Here is a 20,615-nt window from a genome sequence, read left to right on the forward strand (position 1 = left end):
CTATTACCAAGGTCCAGTGATTTTTTGTAACTTGCCCGTCTTGCAACAACTGTACTCAAGCACTGTTCTGCAAACCACTGTATATCTTGTCACCCAGCCCAGTGATTGTCTCTCTCCTATTCATTGGCAAATTCTGTCCCTCTGCACTGTCTGAAACATCAACCCCAGCATGTCAAAAGCATTTTGGTAAACCCTTGTGTTGGATCACAATGTAAGATGTCACTATAATGGACTCACAATCATGGACAATGTACAGATAGCACAACAGCACTTTTCAATAAATAGCACTTACACAACAACTCTGTCTCTGGGTAATGTGACATATCAACTGTGCAGTAGATAACTGAAATGTGCCTACTGTCAAATTACGTAGCTTGTCAATACAACTGTCCTGATATTATGTAGTCAGAGAAATCTGCACAGTGCCCATGATTGCATCATACTCTGCCCATCCTGAGGGAAATATCTGATGAAGTGAGAAACCATACACCATCATGCTGTGTTGGACAGAATAATGCTTCCTCAGGGGATATCTAAGTCATCAAATAGTGGCCGCAAAATGTTGTCAACATGCAATAATAGCACATATAACATTGCACACTAATCTAAACAAACACTACAAAAACTGCATTAATGAAGGTGTCTGAGTTTACATACAAATAGGTAATCATGCTGAACTGTGTCACAAATGACGTATGAGAGTCATGAAGACAAGAATACAAGAGTGCCAATGAGAACTCATCTTATAAGGGTGTCCTTGATCATCACACTGCAGTCAGACCTAAAACTGTTTCACCAATACCAAGTCTGGAAGCACTGTTAGTGACTTTGAAAACACACTTATCAACAGAAACACATTGTCATCCATATTAACTGTGATTGGTGGTTGCAACGAAGGGTGGACACTTTGCAAGGTAGCTCTGGGCTAGCTGCCAATCGTACAGCTCAGTTGGGATTTGTTTGTAGCATAGGACACGAATGTAATAGTACAAAATATATGTACACTGAATCCAAACCCAGGATCAAGTACCATTCAACACATACTATTAAGGGTTAACCAAATATTTATTAAATGCTAATCACAGAAGAGGAAACTGAGGGAAAAATCTTACCTACCCTAATCTACCTTGACTACTCATTACCCACAACTGTCCCTAACTAACCTAAGCTACACTTATTTATCACATGTAATGAAACATTCTAAACATCTAACCCCCACCCCCCTTATGAGACGGGACACATGGAGGACAACACATACTAACCTAAACACATACTATACTATCCTAAACAAATATATATATATATATATATATATATATATATATATATATATATATATTTTTTTAACATACAAGAACTCCAACATAGCTCAACCCAAACACTTAATAAGTAAAAATAGAAAGAATCCGGACCCCCCACCCACTAACACTAACTAAACTAACAGCCTATACTAACCTAACACTAAGGGGGTCATTACAACCCTGGCGGACGGTGTTAAAGATGCGGAAATACCGCAAACAGTCAGACGGACAAAAAAAGGGAATTATGACCCTGGCGGAAACCGCCAACAAAGACAGCCACTTTAACACACCGCCCGCCATGGCGGTACAGACAAGCAGCGCGGCGGTCACCGCCAACAGACAGGCGGAAGACAATGTACCACCCACAGTATCACAACAGGCCAATCCGCCACCTTTTCCGGGGCGGATTCACCGTGGATAAAAAAACACGGTGGAAACAGCTTTTGCTATGGGAAAACGCTCACCTTCTACACATCCCACGAGGAACAACGACTCCATGGACCCGGAACTGCAAATACTACCTGCCCTTGTCTTTCTGCTCCTTCACGACCAACAGCGACGTAGGCGCAGAAGATACCGGTGAGTACTGCACCTAAGACACGGGGAGGCAAAAGTTAGGGGGACACCCACCAAACACCCCCACCCCCACCCTCGCATATTACAACATACACACCAATGCAGTCACAAACATCACAGTAACAACCCACAATCCCCCCGGAAGAATGCAAAGACAATGCGAATTTCGGGCAAACTTTGTAATGTGCCACTATACATGTCATACAAAAATATACAAATATATGTATTCCAAAATCACTCCTATTTACATATACAATCCGAGAAGTATTGCAGATATGTACACAACAATGTCCGTGCACAAACAGTCCAAAAATGCATGGGCGAGGCCCACAATAGATACCTGACCAAAATCGGAGAGAACACTGCTGGGGCATCAGATAGAAACACTACAGGCACCTCAGGGGGAAGGGAAGGGGGGGCACCTCAGCCAGATGAATGCAAAGGCAGATCCACGACGGGGCTCCATGCCCATTGATGTATCCTGCGGAGTGCAAAGCCACAGTCTCTCAAGTCTCTACAGTGGGTGGGTTGCCCACTGTGCCATCCTGGGGAGTGCAAAGCCACAGTCTCTCAAGTCTCTACAGTGGGTGGGTTGCCCACTGTGCCATCCTGGGGAGTGCAAAGCCACAGTCTCTCAAGTCTCTACAGTGGGTGGGTTGCCCACTGTGCCATCCTGGGGAGTGCAAAGCCACAGTCTCTCAAGTCTCTACAGTGGGTGGGTTGCCCACTGTGCCATCCCGGGGAGTGCAAAGCCACAGTCTCTCAAGTCTCTACAGTGGGTGGGTTGCCCACTGTGCCATCCTGGGGAGTGCAAAGCCACAGTCTCTCAAGTCTCTACAGTGGGTGGGTTGCCCACTGTGCCATCCTGGGGAGTGCAAAGCCACAGTCTCTCAAGTTGATGCAGGTCCATACTGGTACTGGTGCCCAGACTGGATGAGTCTCCCCGTGAAAGGTAGTGTCCTGTCACTGTCCCAGCTGCACATGGGATAAGGATGCCTAATGTGGTGGGCCATTCATTCCTACCCGGTGCATTGCCCTGTTCAGCGGTGCTTTGCCATGGCGGTCTTTGCCCTGTTCAGCGGTGCTTTGACATGGCGGTTCTGGACTGTTCAGCAGTGCTTTGACATGGCGGTTCTGGACTGTTCAGCAGTGCTTTGACATGGGGGTTCAGGACTGTTCAGCGGTGCTTTGCCATGGCGGTCTTTGCCCTGTTCAGCGGTGCTTTGCCATGGCGGTCTTTGCCCTGTTCAGCGGTGCTTTGCCATGGCGGTCTTTGCCCTGTTCAGCGGTGCTTTGACATGGCGGTTCTGGACTGTTCAGCAGTGCTTTGACATGGCAGTTCTGGACTGTTCAGCAGTGCTTTGACATGGGGGTTCAGGACTGTTCAGCGGTGCTTTGACATGGCGGTTGTGGACTGTTCAGCAGTGCTTTGACATGGCGGTCTTTGCCCTGTTCAGCGGTGCTTTGACATGGCGGTTCTGGACTGTTCAGCAGTGCTTTGACATGGCGGTTCTGGATTGTTCAGCAGTGCTTTGACATGGGGGTTCAGGACTGTTCAGCGGTGCTTTGCCATGGCAGTCTTTGCCCTGTTCAGCGGTGCTTTGCCATGGCGGTCTTTGCCCTGTTCAGCAGTGCTTTGACATGGCGGTTCTGGACTGTTCAGCAGTGCTTTGACATGGCAGTTCTGGACTGTTCAGCAGTGCTTTGACATGGGGGTTCAGGACTGTTCAGCGGTGCTTTGACATGGCGGTTGAGGACTGTTCAGCAGTGCTTTGACATGGCGGTCTTTGCCCTGTTCAGCGGTGCTTTGACATGGCGGTTCTGGACTGTTCAGCAGTGCTTTGACATGGCGGTTCTGGATTGTTCAGCAGTGCTTTGACATGGGGGTTCAGGACTGTTCAGCGGTGCTTTGCCATGGCAGTCTTTGCCCTGTTCAGCGGTGCTTTGCCATGGCGGTCTTTGCCCTGTTCAGCGGTGCTTTGCCATGGCGGTCTTTGCCCTGTTCAGCGGTGCTTTGACATGGCGGTTCTGGACTGTTCAGCGGTGCTTTGCCATGGCGGTCTTTGCCCTGTTCAGCGGTGCTTTGACATGGCGGTTCTGATACGGACCTTGGTGTGTGGCATGACAATTTCCACACTGGACATTGGTGTGTGGCATAACGATTTCCACACTGGACATGGCATGACGATTTCCACACTGGACATTGGTGTGTGGCATGACGATCTCCATACTGGACATTGGTGTGTGGCATGACGTTCCATCATTGCCCAGCGGGGCTGTGGCATCCTGGCCCCGCCTGGGCTGTGACTGCGGCGGTGGTCTCTGGACCAGCGATGATACTTGGGCCCTCCTGGGCTGTGTCTTGTGCGGTGGTCTCAGGACCAGTGACGATACTTGGGCCCTCCTGGGCTGTGACTCTGGCGGTGGTCTCAGGACCAGTGACGATACTTGGGCCCTCCTGGGCTGTGTCTTGTGGGGTGGTCTCAGGACCAGTGACGATACTTGGGCCCTCCTGGGCACTGACTCTGGCGGTGGTCTCTGGACCAGTGACGATACTTGGGCCCTCCTGGGCACTGACTCTGGCAGTGGTCTCTGGACCAGTGACGATACTTGGGCCCTCCTGGGCTGTGACTCTGGCGGTGGTCTCTGGACCAGTGACGATACTTGGGCCCTCCTGGTCTGTGTCTTGTGCGGTGGTCTCAGGACCAGTGACGAACTTGGGCCCTCCTGGGCACTGACTCTGGCGGTGGTCTCTGGACCAGTGACGATACTTGGGCCCTCCTGGGCACTGACTCTGGCGGTGGTCTCTGGACCAGTGACGATACTTGGGCCCTCCTGGGCACTGACTCTGGCGGTGGTCTCTGGACCAGTTACAATACTTGGGCCCTCCTGGGCACTGACTCTGGCGGTGGTCTCTGGACCAGTGACGACGGTGCTGGCGGTTGTGTCTGGTCCGCCGGAAATTATGGCGCACTTCTCTGCCGTGACACTCACAACAGGCTAGGTAGACTTCCTCTGGACCTTCCCCACCTTTTTTGGAGTTACAGCTGACTCACCAATCGCCTTCGATCCCATTTCACTTGTTGTCCCACCAGGAGTCTTGACACGGTCCCGTCGTCCACTCTCCAATTTCGGAGCCTTTACAAGGGGGTGGGCTGCCAGTGCCTTGGCTCCGGGTCCTACTGCCTGCCCTGGTGGACGGTGCACTCCAAAAACCTGGAACACGCACCACTGGTACTGGAGGCTTTTTGGCTGAGGCGCTACGATGGGACTGATGAATTGGAGGGGGGGTGGGGGAAAAAAGGTCAATTTGACAGAGTGACAGTTTCTGACGAACACTGGGATGGGTAGCTGGAGGGGGTCTGGGAGTGGAGGATGAGGAGGTGGTTGTAGGAGGTGTCACTTTAGCTGTTTTGGGTGCAGGTACTGGAGGCTGTGGTGAGGTGGACGGATGTTGGGTGAGTGATTGCCGGTGTTTGGGTACTTTGGGAGGGGGCGTCACAGACACACTGGGAGAGGACACAGGGGACGTGTAAATGGCAGTGGAGGTGGTGAGTGCTGGTGAGCGGCGTGTGGTGCTGGGTGTCCTGGTGCGAGTCCTAGTGCCTGTAGATGTGGTGCATGCAGGTGTGTGTGCAGATGAGACTGGGAGGGAGGCGGGAGAAGAGGAGGAGGGGGACACAGTGGAGACAGTGGATGTTGCTGTGTCTGTATGGGTGTGATGCTTGTGTGAGTGCCTGTGGGATGTGTAGTGCCTATGTTTGCCTGAGCTACTTTTGTGTGTTGACTTGTGTGCATGCTGGTCTGTAGGTGTGCTTGGGATGGGCTGGGGTACAGGGGATTGGGTCTGGGTGGAGGAAGTTGGAGGTGGGAGGCTGGACACAGGGACAATTGCTGCCATCAGTGCTGAGGCCAGAGATTGCAGGGTTTGCTGAAGGACAGCCTGACCAGAATGAATGCCCTCCAGGAATGCATTACCGTGTTGCAACGCCCTTTAAACACCCTGGATGGCATTCACAATGGTAGACTGCCCAACAGTGAGTGACCTGAGGAGGTCAATGGCCTCCTCACTGAGGGCAGCAGGGGTGACTGGGGCAGGGCCTGAGGTGCCTGGGGCGAAGGTGATGCCCACCCTCCTGGGTGAGCAGGCACGGGGCGAACGCTGAGGGGCTGCTGGGAGGGCGGTGCTGGTAGGGGGGGTGGCGGCTGTACCTGTAGAAGTGGGGCGCACAGATGGTGCCGCCACCACCGGGAAGCTCACATTGGCGGACGAGTCTGTGTCGCTGGTTGGTGATCCGTTGGTCGACGTGAAGCTTCCCTCGCCCTCCGTCCCACTGGTGTATTCAGAGTCTGTGGTGTGGCCCTCCATGGCCATGTGGAATGCAGCTCCCTCGTGCTCCGGTGCCACTGTACCTCCGCCTGTTGATGCTGATGTACAAAAGGACAGGGAGAGCAGGAAAAGTGGGGGAGACAGGACAATGAGAGTTTTAGTGCATGGCATACCGCTACCGTTGGCGGACAAGACAGACACAGCAGCCCCATGCACAACGCCGCGCTCCTGCCCTCTGCACATGCAATTTCTGGGATATGGCCTACATGGCAATGGTGGAAATGTGCACACATGGATGACACAGGGGCAACTATATCTCAACTTGCTAATTTACTGAGGTGGGGTAGAGTGCCACATGGCCTACATTACGGAGGGGCCTTGCCTACCTAACTCGCCCTGGCCTAGGGACACCCACAGCCCACCTCCCCCACCCAGACACCTCCACTGCACGCAAAGTCCACAGAATGAGGTTGTTCTCACCCCCTTGTGTCTGCTGTGATGTCCTTAAGCGCCCATCCAACTCCGGGTAGGCCACCGCCAGGATCCGGAACATCAGGGGGGTTATGGTACGACGGGCACCCCTCCCACGTTGGGAGGCCATCCCCAGCTGAGCCTCCGCCGCCTTCTTGCTGCAGCGGCGAATGTCCTCCCATCTCTTCCGGCAGTGGGTGCCCCGTCTATGGTGGGCCCCCAGGGTCCGGACCTCCTTGGCGATGGCACGCCAAATGTCCCTCTTCTGGTGGGCGCTGACCTACATGACATGCACAAGGGAAGAGGAACAGTCATTACCTATTGAACCATCAATGTGTGGGGCCCCCTCCATACTCTGACCATGTGGCCCATTTATTCCCATGCTTTACTGTAGTATGACTTCTGCCCCCTTCCCTCTTCCACCCAGCCCTGTCCACGCCAGCGCTGTTACCCCACAATCCCATTGTCCCAGTTTAGAGGTCAGGCAGCCGCCATTTCAGGGGCCCAGATGGATTCATTTTCAACTGCGTCACACATACTGAGGCCTACACTCAACACACATACAGGAAGGGTTTTGTGTCTGTTGTAGTCTTGTGTGTAACTGTGGGTACATGCAGTGGAGAAGTGTGGCACAATGGTTAGAATGGCAGACCCTGAAGCAGAGATCTGGCTCAAGACCAGGGTTCAAGCCCTGCTTCAGCAGGTCTTGGGCTCAATTTCCCTTGGACCAGACAATTCTCGCCTCGGTGCCTAATCTAATTAATGGGTCCAACTCTGGGCAATAGCTTGCTTAATCTCCACAACGGCCCCACCAGTGCTTGGATGTCTGGCTTCACCCTGGGGGTGCCCAGGAGTGGGCACCTCACAGGGAAAAGCCAGGAGGGGTTCCATAGCGGTATGAGTACAGCGCCTTGAGACCCTAACGGGTGAGTAGTGTGCTATTCAAGTGCAAAGTTTACAGTTTTTACCTGGAGGAATAGTGACTGTTTCTTCGCTGCTGTCCTTCTTAGGCACCGTCAGCTGGGACATATGAGAAGATGGCGGAATCCTCCGGTGTACCGACCGCTGGTGGACCTGTTGACAATGGAAGAGAGACATTTAATTGTGACCTACCGGTTTGACCGTGCTACAATCCAGGAACTATGTACCCAGTTGGAGCCAGACCTGATGTCACCAATCCGCCATCCGACTGGAATCCCCCCTGACGTGCAGGTGCTGTCAGTGCTCCATTTCCTTGCAAGTGGGTCTTTTCAAACAACAGTGGCCATGGCATCAGGGATGTCCCAGCCTATGTTTTCCAACGTGTTGTCCAGAGTGTTGTCTGCCCTGCTGAAACACGTAAGGAGATACATAATTTTCCCTGAGGTGGAGGATTTGCCTACAGTGAAAGGTGACTTCTATGCCCTTGGACATATCCCCAACGTCATAGGTGCCATTGATGGGACCCATGTAGCTCTGGCCCCCCCCGCAGGAGTGAACTGGTGTACAGAAACAGGAAGAGTTATCATTCAATGAATGTCCAGATGGTCTGTTTGGCAGACCAGTACATCTCGCAGGTAAATGCTATGTTCCCTGGCTCTGTGCATGACGCCTACATCCTGCGGAATAGCAGCATCCCTGATATGATGGGTCAACTACAGAGGCACCGTGTATGGCTATTGAGGGACTCTGGTTACCCCAACCATTCCTGGCTATTGACCCCAGTGAGAAATCCCAGGACCAGGGCAGAGGAACGCTACAATGAGGCCCATGGGCGGACTAGGAGGGTTATCGAGCACACCTTCGGCCTCCTGAAGGCCAGGTTCAGGTGCCTCCATATGACAGGTGGATCCCTATTCTACTCACCGAAGAAGGTGTGCAAACATCATCATCGCCTGCTCCATGCTCCATAACTTGGCATTGCGACGCCAAGTGCCTTTTCTGCAAGAGGATGATCCAGATGACTGTGTTGTGGCAGCTGTGGAGCCTGAGGAGCCTGTGGACAGTGATGAGGATGAAGCTGAGAAAGACGAAAACGACAACAGGGAGTCAGTCATACAGCAATATTTGCAGTGAGACACAGGTGAGAACATTTTCATTTTTACCATTACATTAACTTTCACACATCTACCTCTATCCTGTACCGACATTTCACTCACTATTTGTTAACTGAGTTGTCCCCTTCCATTTCAGTTTCACAAATGTGGTAACCTACGTGTCAACTGTTTGCATCCTTGAAGGGCTTGTGGTGTGTGACATAGGTATGTTAGCCTTCCAATGGGTAACCCATTATGAAACTGTAATTGATAATACAGATTTACAAATCATAGACTGACTCCATTTGTTTTTAGTGTTTCAAGGGCGTTTATTTAAGTGTAAAAAAATGAAGGGGGGTTGTAAAATGGTGATGGGTGATGGTGGAGGAATGTCCATGGCAGAGTCCAGTCTATTAGTCTCACAGGTACATTGCACATCTGGGCATTGGAAGTGGAGCTAGGTCAGTTCCGATTTGGGTAGGGTAACAAAGTGGGACAGTGGGGGGACAAACAGGGTGGTCCTATTTCCTGGCGGGGGTCTTGCCATCTTGCTCTGTCCTGTTCCTGGATCTCAGGGCCCGCTTGCGTGGTGGTTGTCCGTGTGCAGGGGATGGGGTGCTGGTGTGGTGGTCCTGTTGCGGGGCGTCCTGTCCACTAGGCCCGGCGGAGGTGCTGGGCATTTCATCGTTGTGGCTAGTGTCAGGGGCCCCTTGGAGTGCCACGGTGTCCCTCTAGGTCTTTTGAATGTCCGTCAGCACCCCTACGATGGTGCCCAGGGCGGAGCCGATGGTCCTGAGCTCCTCCCTGAACCCCAAATATTGTTCCTCCTGCAGACGCAGGGTCTCCTGCAACTTGTCCAGGACCGTCTACTGGCAGTGGTGGTATGCTCCCATAATGGAGGAGAGGGCCTCGTTGAGAGTTGGTTCCCTTGGCCTGTTCTCCCTCTGTCGCACAGCAGCCCTCCCAGTTCCCCTGTGTTCCTGTGCCTCCGTCCCCTGGACCGTGTGCCCACTACCACTGCCCCCAGGTCCCTGTTGTTGTTGGGGTGGTGGGTTAGCCTGGGTGCCCTGTAGTGGTGGACACACCGCTGATTGACCTGTCCTGGGTAGGGAGGTTTGGGCCTGCTGGGTGGGTGCTGTGCTGGTGTTACCAGAGGGTGTAAGCTTGGTGTTGGGCTGTGGCTGGGCAAGGGGAACCGACTGTCCTGAGGCCCACGATGGTCCGGGCTGGTCATCAAGATCCAGTGGGGCAGAGCTGCTGTCGTCACTGTGGGCCTCTTCTGGGGGTGGAGTGGTGTTGTCTGGACCTTCTGGTGTGGTGAAGTTCCTTCGGGTTCCTGCGGGGGTATAAGTACATGATTATTGCATGTGTGTGTTTCATGGTGTGCTATGGTTGGGTGTTCGTGAACCCCAGCGAAGGCATTCCTGTGTGGGGGCTTGTGTGCTGATGGTTGGGGGGTGTTGTGGGTCTGTGCAGTGGGCATGCTTTGGTGATGGGTGTCCATGCTTAGTTATGTCATGCAGGTCTTGGGGTTGGGATGGGTGGTTGGTGTTATGGGGAGATAGGTGAGGATTTGGGGTGATAGGGGAGGGTGTGATGTTGGGGGTGTGTAATATCATGCAGGTAGGGTGGGGGTTATGATGGTTAAGATTAGACTTACCAGTATCCGTTCCTCCAACGACTCCTCCGAGGCCCTCAGGATGCAAGATGGACAAGACTTGCTCCTCCCATGTTGTTAGTTGAGGGGGAGGAGGTGGGGGTCCGCCGCCAGTCCGCTGTACCGTGATGTGGTGCCTGGATACCGTGGAACGCACCTTCCCCCGTAGGTCGTTCCACCTCTTCCTGATGTCCTCCCTATTTCTTGGGTGCTGTCCCACAGCGTTGACCCTGTCCACTATTCTTTGCCATAGCTCCATCTTCCTGGCTATGGATGTGTGCTGTACCTGTGAGCCAAATAGCTGTGGCTCTACCCGGATGATTTCCTCCACCATGACCCTGAGCTCCTCCTCGGAGAAGCGGGGGTGTCTTTGGCGTGACATGGGGTGGTGTGTGTGATGTGTGGGGTGGTGTCTGTGTTGATGAGTGTGGTGAGTGTAGTGGTATGTGGTGTTTTGTGCTTGGATGTTGCGTGGGTGATGGTGTTGTGTGCCCCTGTGTGATGGGGTTGTCTGTTCTGTGCTATCTCTCTGGCCTTCGTTCGTGAATTGTGGTCGTAGGGGTTTGTGGGTGATGTGGGTGTGTGTTTTATATAGTATTGAGTATGTGGGAGTGGTGTGTGTATGTGTATCAGGTGTGTGTATTTGGAATTGTCCAATGTGGCGGTGTTTTAGAGATGTGTGTGTATTTTGAGCGCGGCTGTGTGTACCGCCAATGGAATACCGCGGTTGAAAGCCGCGTGGATTCGTGGGTCGTAATGGCATGGGCCTGTTTCTGTTGGCGTGGAGGTGGAGGATGTGTTTCCTCCAGTTTATCGCTGAGCTTTGGTTTGGCGGTGTTGTGTGGGTGTCTGAATTTCGGTGGATTCCGTGATGTGTGTCATAATAGCTGTGGCGGTCTACCGCGGCGGCGGCGGTGTATTGGCGGTCTTCTGCATGGCGGTAAGCGCCTTATACCGCCAATGTTGTAATGACCCCCTAAACCCCCTAAGCCCACTAACTATAAGAACAAGGAAAGAGGAGGGAGGGGAGGGAATCATGTCCATCAAAAAATGTCTAGAGGTTGGCCCTCCGGAGGGTCCTCTTGATAGACTTAACACGCCGGTTAATGTGGCGCACATCCCGGCTCAGGTGGCTCAACTTGCGCAGCACACGGTCCATCTTCCGTTCCATGTTGTGGAAGGCTGCAGGGTCAACAGATGGAGCAGTGGCAGTCTGGGTACCGGTGGAGGAGGTCTGTGTGTGTGTGGTGCCAGGCCCAGTGGGCCTGCCTGCACCTGTAGCAATGCTGGGGCCTGGAAGTCCAGCAGATGTAGGCACAACAGTCCCAGCTGTGGGTGGGGCCACCTGGCTTAAAGTGGTGGTTGTGCTGGTGGTGGCTGTGGTGGGCAAAGTAGGGCCACCCTGTGGGAAGGCTCTCCATGCCCCGGAGGCCCATTCATGGCGATATCGCTGGGCCATCCTCCTGAACCCCGACTCCACCAGCAGGATGTGCTGGTATCTCATGGCCCGGCGCTGGAATTCACGGACCTGGTCTGGAGTCATGTTTGCAGCTGTGAAGACAAATGCAAATATTCTACATTAGTAACTGCATTGTGTGAAATGGCACAAGAAGTTAATCAGACAATACATCTACTGTACTTGCAACAGCTCATATCATAATACAGATCATTGAATGTCCCTGAGGAAGTACATGGCAGGCCAGCCTACAAAGGTCACATCACACATAGCACATTCATAACCTACAAGATGGGTAACAACTGGCTTTGACTTGCAATCTGAGTTCTGCCAGTTATCAGCTAAGAATCATGCTGCATATTCTCCGCCAAGACCTGGGCTACAAATGTCAGTGTACGGAAAGCAAAACTAAAGCCACATGGTCTGCAAGTTGTAACTGGACTTGCCAGTATGGTACCAAGTGCCAAACCTGAGTGTGTGTATACTAGGTTCCAACCAAACAGTCACTTATTCACATGTATGTGTAACATACTGGTAGCATCAGTACTAGGTACCCCATTCACAAACCCATGCCCGTGTTTGAGGGTGGGGGGGTGGATAAACAACTATCAACTTACAACAACATGTACACCGAGGAGTGTATAGAAAACTCCACACATGTTTGGCTCTACACACACACCACAGGTAAGGTCTATCAACAATTAGGAGTCAGCAAACCCTAGACCAATCATAGGGCCACACATGTTAGGAAATGCAGAACTTGGTACACAACATATACTTCCAGTAAGGCCTGACTTACATCAGACACAGAGTTGCAAGAACACCCATGATCATGAATTGCATGCACACCTAGGCCATTGCGCTCAAGTTCCACATACTTGTAGCACTACATGTGGAAGTACATGCTGCTAGGAGGTTCTACCTATAGTTTCATAATTATGTTGGTAAATAGGGAAGCAGAAGTCTATTGGAAAGCAATTTGCTGTACCAATCTTGGAGAATGTGGGTCTGACAGGCTGACTAAATCAGAGCTGATTTTTTTGTTATGTTACATTTGGGACACATCAGAGATAGGCTGATTGAACACACTATGGTGTTGATGGTGTATGTTCACATGTGTGACATCATACTGCAGCGGACCATGATCCGCTACTCCCTTCACAGTATTATTACGGTTGGCTGATGCAATAGTTGGTCATAAGTGTGGCCTACATATATGTGTTGCGCAAATTGTGCATGTTTGGCATCAGGAGAGGATAGCAATGTGACGCACATATGTACAATACCTAAATGCCTTTGGCTCAAAGTGTGTGCTTTGGCAACTAATGTATTTGTTGGCCAAGTGTGTGTGTATCACATGATGCATTATTGCACATATGCTTGTATGAATGTGACGTCCATGTGTCCAATCCTTAGATGCAAGTCATTGTGGAAATGAGAGAGGGCATGTGTTAGTCATACATGTAGCAACATCCATAATGTGGACTTCCAAGATTTAGGGTAACGTAGACACCACACGTGACATAGCATGCACCAGATAGCTTCCTAGGCACTAGTTGGTGAATCCCACAGTGAGTCATACACATGCATTGAAGAAGTGGGTACCATGTTGTTTGCACAGACAGACAAGGGTGAATCTCAAATGTATGATGACACCACAGCTGAGGCCATAGAAGTGAGCCCCAACTATCAATTGGCTATGGTGGACCAGCATACAAGACAGCATGTGTCCACATATTTCCAGTGATCAATTGCACATAGGTGTCTTGTTCATGTGTGTGGTCCAATGATGATCCTGTATATTGTTTGGGGTGTAATTTGTCACAGTTCGGTCCATGACTCATCATGAGTCAGTGGCAGCTATTCCTGTATTAACTGAGTATCCTTGGTTGATCAATGTGAGTAAAGTGGATGAGGACATGTGAACCTACATGGGGATGGTCCCACCCTGTCACTAAAGACGTGTAATGAGACAGTCAACAGGGCAACCTTGGTGTGCTGAGTGAGATAATGTCTCGGGTGTCATGTTCCGGCAGGTGTCATTACAACATTTGTACACAGGTTAGCCTCTGCGATTCCCACTGCATCTGGGAACATCATAGCCTCTGTGCTGATTATTATTGCAGCTATTCACCACACACGGCCCATCAAAATGTTGTGAGCACTGTGATTCTGTGTGTGAACTGTCATGGTCCTGACATGTTTGTATTTTTCATGGACATTATCAGAGGTTGCTGGTTCTGCTGAAAGCCCCGTACCCAATCCCTGCCTACGGCCCTGGGACACTGTCACACTTTGTCATTCATGCATAAATGAGACCCAGACAAGGGATGGGCCATGAATTTTGCTTTTCCCAGAGGATTTTACTCAAATGGTACAGTTAAAAGGCAGATGATGCTATACAATGTATTTGTGTATGCTTTGAAGAAGCCCATGTTCAATACCCCCTGATGGATGAGAGGTTTGCTAACGCAAGTGTGGTACATATGTAGACACAGGGATACTTTAGTGTGATGCACAGACAGATGCCAGTCAGGCTGACAGAATGCAGGGTGAATTAGGATACAGCAATTTGACAAGTTACATAATCAGTGGTCTGACTCAGACTGTTTGGAGGACAAACTAGACAGTTGACATGTCAAACTGTGTATGTCCTGTGTTTTTGAAGGTGACAAATGAACCCAAGGGTTGTGTTACACAGCTTAATTAGTATCAATGCTTAACGGTGTAATTGACTAAATGGCAAGTTTTATTCTGTTCCAGGCATCAGCAGGGGCAGTGCTTGTTGAAATGGGTGGTGTGCATGGAGGTGATCACAGGTGTGGGCTGCATCTGTTTCTCACAAGTCCTGTAGGTGAGATTTGCATTCTAAGGGCCAACAGACATTTTCACACGGGAAGCAATCTACAGGTGCTAACAGGGCTTTGAAACTAGAAGACAGTGTATAAATTAACCTGACGTCAGATGTTCTATGACAATGGCATACCATAGGAAAGGGTGTAGCACACTGGATTGCTAATGTCGGTCTGTGTGTGTAGAGGAGGGAATATCAGGGTACACATCTTAGTATTCCAGGGACCTCTTCCGACAGGTGGGTTGTGACCAGGTGCATGGGTGTGTCAGGAGTTAGGAAATGGCCTGACATGTACATGGAATGTCATGTGTGCAATGCTGCTCATATGTGTGGCACTTGCGCTGTCTATGTTCTGCTTCTATGAAACTCTGGTCACAGATAGTCCTTGCAAATATTGGATGCAGTTGGACTTGCTGCTGTCAAGGGTCTGGTCAGACATTCCTGTTACTGATGCAAAAGCACATTGACTGCCTCATGTATGGGCTTGTTTTCCCCTTATTGAGTGATGGTGTCTTAGTTGTGTGCCATATGCTGCGTTGGACCTTGATTTCAACATGTATGTGTGAAATAGGTGTGGTCCTCTGCTATTGGCCTTCAAAGGAGAAATGTACATGATAGATGTCATTTACAGTGTGTGTGTATGTGACCATTGTATGTTAGGCGTCACATTAGCTCTGGGATTTTCAGTGTCCTAATCAGTATCTCTGCAATGCTCCATGAGGCAACACTCTTATTCTGATAAGTAGAGATGAAGGTGTGCAAAAATGAATAGCCAGACCATGATATGGTGATTATTATAGATGTTTATTTAAATTAGTTAACTAAAGTGGTGAAGGTGATTATATTTAAAATAAATTGTTGACGATATGTTGCCGCCTGTGTATACCAGCGGCCGTGTTCTGTAGTTCCCCCTCATGTTGCAGGCCACCATCCTCCTCTTCCTCCTCTTCAGGCATGTGTGGCTCTGGTTCCAGGAGGGGAATGTTCCTTTTGATGCAAGTGTTGTGCAATATTGCACATGTTAAGATGATCTTACAGACCATCTCCGGGGAATATAGGAGGCTACTGCCAGTGATGTTGCGGCACCGGAACCTTGACTTGAGGATGCCGAAGGTCCTCTCGACTATGCTGCGTGTCCTCCTATGTGCGTCGTTGTAGGCACGCTCTGCAGCAGTACTCAGGTTGCCAATAGATGTCATTATCCATGGCTGGATGCCATACCCCTGATCAGCTGCAAGAGAAAATAAATGGGATCATGTTGATGTAGCTGGCCCTATTGAAATGACCTTTCATGGCAGTAGTTGTCTTGTGTTGTCTGTGACTCTTTTGTGTTATAATGTACCATCCTAGGCTTGTAGGATGTACCATCTGCATTGTGTTGTTTCCTTGGCTGAACGAGTGTTTGACTGCTAACTGGTTGTCAGCAGTATGTTTTGGGATTTGCAGTACAGTGTGCCCTCCCTAGCATTGTGACTTGTGATACAGGTGCCCGTGTGTCTTCACTGGGGTGAGATGATAGTTCCATACACAGGTTTAAATTGACAGTGGTGGTAACACGTTCATATAAATGTACCCTGGACATCCCATACCTTTAGACTTATGCAATTGATTAATGTAAACGTCATTGGGACACTTACCTTTTGCAAGGTGACATTTATGCAACCCACTCCACACGTTGTGATCTTTGACATCTTAACATTAGGCTGTACAGTCATTTCAGATGTGTTACAGGTTCACTGTAGACCTAAGAAACATGGCTAGCGATGTCATGACCTCAGTGTGTCCCTGTTCACATGTTGGTGTTGTGGTGTATGTGTTGCGTGTCCTTGAGGGTTGCTGTGCAGTGTGTATATAAGTAGGTTTTTGTACTCACCAACAAGTAGTCCATTGCCATACCGTCCATCCTGGAAGTGTTCATTGATGGTGCAGTGACGGAAGATGAATGAGTCATGGATACTGCCAGGATATTTAGCCACGATGTTGGTGATCAATCCTTGGTGATTGACTATGGCCTGCACGTTGATGGAATGTGTGTGCTTCCTGTTGCGGTAGAGGTGTTCAGTTAGAGCAGGTGGCACAGGGCATACATGTGTGCAGTCGATTGCACCAAGGACATGTGAGAAGCCACTGATGAGGTAGAACCCCTGTTTTGTTTCCTGCTGCTTCTGCAGTGTGTTAGGGAAGCAGATGTGGCTGGGTGTAAGTCCAATGATGGCATCCAGTACTTTGGGCAAAAAGGCGGAGAATGATGGTTGTGATATTCTGGCAACCAGGGCACCAGTTGTTTGAAAAGAGCCACTTGCCAGCATATGAAGTACGGTAAGCAGCTTGGTTTCTGTTGGGATGGTGCGGGGTGTCAGCAAAGTGGGGGCCAACTGCGGTTAAATGTTGCGCAGCAGCTGCTGAATGGCCTGCCAGTTCAACCTGTACTTCTGGAGGATGTTGTGTTCCCTGAGGCCCTGAAGGGTTGTTCTGGGGCAGAATATCCTCTCCTGCCTTCTGCGCTGCCTTTGGGGTCCCTGCTGGTGTTGTTGTAGCTGCTGCTGGGCTCTGCGTCTGCGTGCATGCTGGATTAGAATCACCTCCATGTCTCCCTGTTGCTGCTCTGCTGCTCTGCTGTTGCTTCTGTGTGTTCTGATTAAATACAGGTGTGTTGCCCCATTTTAATGCCTGCCCTGACCCAGGCGTTACTTTTTGACGCAAATTGGGCTGTGTGTCATTTTCCGACTCCGCCTCCCGGCCTTGTGTCGTTTTTGCCCGAAAGCATAAATATGATGCACGGCCGTTTAAGTCATTTTTTGGACGGGAACGCCTACCTTGCATATGATTAACACAAGGCAGGTTGCCGCATCCCAAAAATGATGCACACGGCGGAATTTTGACGTCTGTGGGCTCGGGCATCAAAGTTTAAATACGGGGCAACGTTTGCGCTGAATGTGCGTCAAAAATGTTGACGCACATTCAGCGCAGACAGAGTATAAATATGCCCCTTATAGTCCTTCTTGGATGCAATAAGATGAAGTCTTTCCGCCTCCTTCGATGGATGGGGAGGAGGGTAAAAGGCCGAGAGTGTTATAGACTGACTCATATGAAAGGGAGTGACCACTCTAGGAAGGAAAGTTGCCCTGGTTCTCTGCACCACCTTGTTATCATGAAAGGTAGTAAAAGGAGGTTTCACACTAAGAGCCTGAAGCTCACTCACACCTCTAGCTGACGTGATAGCCATTAGGAAAACTGTTTTTAAAACTAAAAGCTTCAACGGGCAAGAATGCATAGGCTCAAATGATGAACCCATCAAAAAAGTCAGAACCAAATTCAAATCCCACTGAGGCCTGACAAACGGAGTGGGAGGAAATTTGTTAGTCAAGCCTTCAAGGAACCTAATAACTATAGGGGACTTAAACAAGGAAGGCTGATCAGGAAGGCAAAGAAAGGCAGGCAGCGTTGACAAATAACCCTTCACGCTCGCAACTGCACAACCTTTCGGCACCAAGGATAGGGCAAAAAGCAAAACATCAGCCAAATTTTAAGGGAACAAGTTGCCTCTCTCCACACCAAGTAACAAATTTTGCCCATCTGTTAGCATAGACAGTCTTGGTGGAGCATCGCCTGGTTGATAAGATAACATCCACCACTTCTGGAGGGAGAGAAAAGGAACTCAGATTGCCCTGTTCAATCTCCAGGCATGTAGGTGCAGGCTCTGGAGGTGAGGGTAAGGAGATGGAGCAGCAGGCACAATCAGAATTGGAGAAGGTCTGTGTATCACACCTTCTTGGTCTACCTGGGACTATTAAAATGACTTGAGCCCGATCTTGACGAATCTTCCTCAGAACTCGAGGAATCAAAGGTATGGGGGGGGACACGTAAAGCAACTGGTCGCACCAAAACATCTGAAGTGCGTCCCCCAAGTCCCCCAAGTCCCCCTGCACCGGACACTGGAGGCTGCAGAACGATGGGCAGTGTACGTTCTCCTGAGTGGCAAACAGGTCTATCTGTGGAAATCCTCACATCTGGAAGATGTGAAAAACCAGGTCTGGATGGAGACCCCACTCGTGATCGGCCAAGAAATGCCAACTGAGACTGTCCGCACGTACGTTGAGAACTCTGTCCAGATGATTTGCTACTATGCAAATCCAATGGTCCTGTGCCCAGGACCATAGCCACAGAGCCTCTCTGCAGAAAAGGTACAACCCTACTCCTCCCTGCTTGTTGATGTACCACATCACAGTAGTGTTGTCCGTCAAGACTTGAACTGACTGACCATGAAGGGACGGGAGGAAGGCCTTGAGACCCAGACGTATTGCCCGTAATTCTAACAGACTGATGTGAAACACATGTTCCACTGGAGACCAATGACCTTTGATCTCCAGGTCCCCTATATGAGCTCCCTCCCTAGAGTGGAAGCATCCGTTATGACCGTGGCCAACGGAGGTGGTAGATAAAATGGCCTTCCTTGGGAAAGGTTTCCGTCCACAGCCCACCATCGTAGATCCACTGCAGCATCTCTGGAGATCGTTATCAACTCCTCGAGATCCCCTTTGTGTTGAAACCACTGCTTGCGGAGGCTCTACTGGAGAGCCCTCGTGTGTCAACGTGTATGAGTGACCAACTGAATGCAAGAAGCGAACAGACCGAGCAGACGTAGGACCTTGAGGACTGGAACAGCTGCACCATTCTGAAATATTGGAACCAATACTTGAATGTCCCGAATCCTCTGAGGAGGAAGGTAGACCTGATACAATGTTGTGTCCAGTACTGCCCCTATGAACAGGAGGTGCAGAGAGGGCTCCAGGTGAGATTTGGGCACATTTACTGTAAAGCCCAGGTTGAACAAACAACTGGGTTGTCACTTGCAAGTGATGCAGCACGAGCTCTGGTTACCCGGCTTTGATCAGCCAATCGTCCAGGTAAGGGAATTCAGATACTCTTTTCCTTCTGAGGTCCGCTGCAACCACTGCCATCACCTTCGTGAAGACTCGAGGTGCAGAAGTAAGACCAAAAGGAAGGACCGCAAACTGGTAGTGTTGTGGCCCTACTACAAACCGGAGATACTTCCTGTGCGACTTCAGAATGGGGATATGAAAATAAGAATCCTGCAAGTCGACAGACACCATCCACTCTTCCTTGTTCAACGCAAGAAGCACCTATGCTACGGTCAGCATTTTGAACTTCTCCTATTTGAGGAACCAATTCAAAATCCTCAGATCCAGGATAGGCCTCAATGGACCATCCTACTTGGGAATCAGGAAATACCTTGAATAGCATCCCTGACCCTTCTCCTGCTCCGGAACCAATTCCACTGCACCTTTTAACAAAATGACCTGCACCTCCTATTGAAGCAACAGGAGATGATCTTCATGCAAAACAAATGATGGGGAGGAATAGGAGGGGGAAACTCCGGAAAAGGAAGGGCATAACCTTTCCCCACAATATTCAGCACCCAAGAGTCTGATGTGATTAACTCCCACTCATGGAGAAAACACTTATGGGAGAAACATGATGCAAAACAGAGAGAAAACTAGGGATGCTTTCCTTGATGGGCTCCCCCAGAGGAAGAGGATAAAGCGGAAGGCTGCTGAGTGGCTCCTTGCATCCTTACCCTCCACTAACCTATATAAGATCTGTAAAGAGGGTTGACAGGCTGCTGAACGCTGGATTGTGGCCTTCCATGGAAAGAGGACCCCCGGCCAGAACCCCTGAACCTTCTAAAAGACCTGAGGGGTGTAGACGATGAAGCTTGGAGTCCCAAAGACCTTGCAGTAGCTCTGCTGTCTTTAAATCGTTCTAAAGCTGAGTCTTCTTTGGACCCAAACAACTTCTCTCCATCAAAAGGAAGGTCCATAAGAGTGGTCTGAACATCTGAGCAGAAACCAGAAGCCCTGAGCCAGGCATGGCTATATTGAGGAAATACCATTTGGAGAAATGGTAAGAGCGAGATGCAACTGCAGTAAAGAC

Source organism: Pleurodeles waltl, chromosome 6, assembly GCF_031143425.1.
Source record: "Pleurodeles waltl isolate 20211129_DDA chromosome 6, aPleWal1.hap1.20221129, whole genome shotgun sequence".
In the NCBI taxonomy this organism is placed as follows: domain Eukaryota; kingdom Metazoa; phylum Chordata; class Amphibia; order Caudata; family Salamandridae; genus Pleurodeles; species Pleurodeles waltl.